This window comes from Dama dama, chromosome 22 (assembly GCF_033118175.1).
Source record: "Dama dama isolate Ldn47 chromosome 22, ASM3311817v1, whole genome shotgun sequence".
Classification (NCBI taxonomy): domain Eukaryota; kingdom Metazoa; phylum Chordata; class Mammalia; order Artiodactyla; family Cervidae; genus Dama; species Dama dama.
The window spans coordinates 19,451,176-19,454,459 of record NC_083702.1 but is presented as its reverse complement, the minus strand read 5'-3'; the positions used below and the strand labels follow the sequence as shown (position 1 = coordinate 19,454,459).

The following is a 3,284-nucleotide window of genomic DNA, read 5'->3' as shown; positions in this document are numbered from 1 at the left end:
ATTTAGGCTTCCAAGTTGTATCGTGTTAATAAACTCTTAGAAAACATTCGACTTCCAGATATGCCCATTTCTGGTAAATTTATGTTCTACATTTTGATTAACAAAGATGTTCTAAGTGTAAGTATATAACTGACTATTTGAATATTCTTCAAATATTAAGTGATTGTTTTACGGTCACACCTTGAAGTGAGTGTTATGACAAGGGACAAAGAAACTCCATGGAATCAGTAAAGGAGGAGAAGCATGGAGAGTAGATTTTTGTTGTTGCTTTTCATAAGGGATAAGGTAAGTGATCACCACTATGACATTGTTTTCCATTTGTGATGTAGAGACATATTAATTAAAGGCATAAAGACACAGTCTTGGTCAAGTGACAGAGACAATTTTCTTTAGATTTGGCCAAAACCTTTGCAGTAAAGAAACACACAATACCAAGTTGTCCTTGTAGAAAGGGGTGGGTAAAAATACAAGAGAAAGAAAAGATCATGAATATCATTTTTTTGCTTTAATGAATGATTAGAGGAAATGTATAGTTAGCCATCTCCCACTCTTTGAGACCCCATGGACTGTACCCCATCAGGTTCCTCTGTTCATGGAATTATCCAGGCAAGAACACCAGAGGGGGTTGCCATTTCCTCCTCTGGGGGATCTTCCTGACCCAGGGGTTGAACCCAAGTCTCTTACATCTCCTGCATTGGCAGGCAGATTCTTTACCACTGCACTACCTGGGAAGCCCATTAATTCATATGGTAAATTCCAAATTTGAACGGCACCATCATGTTTGCCTAGTAAATATCCAGAATGTAATCAAGAGCTCTAACACTGTTGTATCCATATTAAAGAAGAGGCATCAGTGGGCAGCTGAAGAAAAAAGCTGGACTAAGCGTGGGAAAATTTGAAATGAAATGTGTTGTATCAATTTGGAGGCAAAGCATTGTAATGAAGACACTGACATTGCTAGCCTTTATACAACTAATGACTTTAAGTAATTGCTTCTCTCTTATTGAGGTTTCCTTTGTTGGGGCTACAAAATTTAATTCATAGGCCAGCATCTTTCTGTTACATGAATTCCTCAGATTCAGTCTTTTGATGTATCGCAATTTTCTTAAACTCCAAAATCCTTCAGTTATCAAAATGATTGCCTAGTAGCTAAATATTGCTTTCATGCTTTCAATTTTAATGCTCTGGCTTAAATTTTGTAAGCAGTATACTCTGTTCATCCCTCCATTCTATATGAAAGCTCTTTAGATAAAGCTTATGCATAGCTTTTCAATCTACAAAACAGAATCTGTTTTCTTGACTGTCTCTCTCAACTATAGTGAGATCCAGACCAAAATATTTGAAGAGAATGTTACTGGACAGGATTTCTTCAAACATATTAGCTTTGAATTAAATATTTCATTCTAGTTGTAGAGATAAGAATATTGCAGGTTCACAAAAGGTACCCGTATAACTGACTTTCTATGGATATGATATCTATCAGACTATTTTATAGTGTGTGTAACTGTCTTTTAATTTAAAAAAAAAATAACATAGTCCTCAGTTTAGGATGATGTAAATACAGTCATAAATGCTGATAAGGGAATGAGGACAGAAGTTTGTCAAATGGAATAAGATAAATAAAAGGAAACATTTCCATGCAGAGAAGGAAAGTTTTAAGAAAGGGAAAAAAAGAATTTAAATAATGATATAAGAAAGTGACAAAATGAGAGAAATAAACAAGATTGGCTTCTCCAAAAAAAGATATGACAAGTAATGAATGAAAATTTTGAGTGATGCTAACACCTAGTTAGTAGGAGGGATTTTTTTCTTAACAGCTTTATCAAGATATGGTTTACACACTGGAAAATTCATCCATTTAGAGTATAAGTCAGTGACTTTTAGTATATCCAGAGTTTTGTAACCATCACCATAGGAATATTTCCATTATCCCCTCCAAAAATCTATACCCATTTGCTGTCACTCCAAAGCCCCCATCTCCCAAGGGAGGGATTTTTTTGATAAAACAGCTGTCGCGTATTTATTTGCTCCCTAGGTTCTCCAGACCAGACCAGCTTTCATTACATTCTTTGTTAAAAGAGCAACTCTCGACCAGAAGAAAAGATCAGTAGCAATCAGGCCCAGAGGAAACATGGTCCTTGTGCAAACAGGTATCCATCTACAAGCCTGGGCAGAAACTGAGTGTATCTGTTTCATTATGCTTAGCTACTATCATTTATAGGATATCTAAATTAGTGGTACTCAATACATGCTTGGGGCTTCCCTGGTAGCTTGGTTGGTAAAGAATTCACCTGCAATGCGGGAGACCTAGGCCTGATCCCTGGGTTCAGAAGAACCCCTGGTGAAAGAAATGGCAACCTACTCCAGTATTCTTGCCTGGAGAATTCCATGGACAGGAGCCTGGAGGGCTACGGTCCATGGGGTTGCAAGAGTCAGATACAACTCAGTGACTAAACCACCACCACCAATACATGCTTAGCAAATCAGTCATATTAAAATCCATTAGAGAGTTTGCTTAAAATATAAAATAAAAATATAGATCAAAGTGCTCGCTTCAGCAGCATGTACACTAAAATCTGGGTGTGCCCCTCTAAAGCCCACACTTGAATCTTCCCTGGTGGCTCAGACAGTAAAGAATCTGCCTGCAATGCTAGAGACCCAGGTTCAATCCCTGGATTGGGAAGATCCCCTAGAGAAAGGAATGGGCAACCCATTCCAGTATTCTTGCCTGGAGAGTCACATGGACAGAGGAGCCTGACAGGCTACTGTCTATAGGGTCACAAAGAGTTGGACATGACTGAGCAACTTTGACTCACTCATACTAAAATTAGAACAATACAGAGAAGATTAGCATGACCCCTAGATAAGGAGAACACACAAATTCATGAAACATTTCATTTTTTCACAGATATATGCTTCTCTTCTATACATTAAATATATGGCATTCTTCATGTCAATCATACTAAAAAAGGGACTTGAAAATAGATTATGTAGTGTAAAGGCTAAATATTTAGTTTCAGTAAGTATGGAGTGGGGAGCCTTGGAAACTGTATTTTTAAAGAGCTCCTTAGGTGATTCTAATAATAGTCAAGTTTTAAAATCACTGACAGTTTATATAAATGTATATGCTAACAGTTGAACTGTAAGTAAAACAGCAATAAAGTGTATCAAGAGCTAGTAAGAGAACCCTAGTGAGTAGAGAATGGCCCAGTGATAGAATGATCAGCATGCCATGGAATTAAGCTGAAAAATCTCTTCTCATCTCCATGGTCAATAAGCAGTTC

At 37.2% G+C, this 3,284-nt stretch overlaps 1 non-coding gene across 1 annotated transcript; it reads left to right on the top strand.

Annotated features, from left to right (window-relative positions):
* Positions 1-2,797: 2,797 nt before the first annotated feature.
* LOC133044079 (U6 spliceosomal RNA) lies at positions 2,798-2,904 on the top strand. The gene has a single exon (XR_009689830.1). It is a non-coding gene; the product is annotated as a U6 spliceosomal RNA (small nuclear RNA).
* The last annotated feature ends 380 nt before the right edge of the window (positions 2,905-3,284 follow it).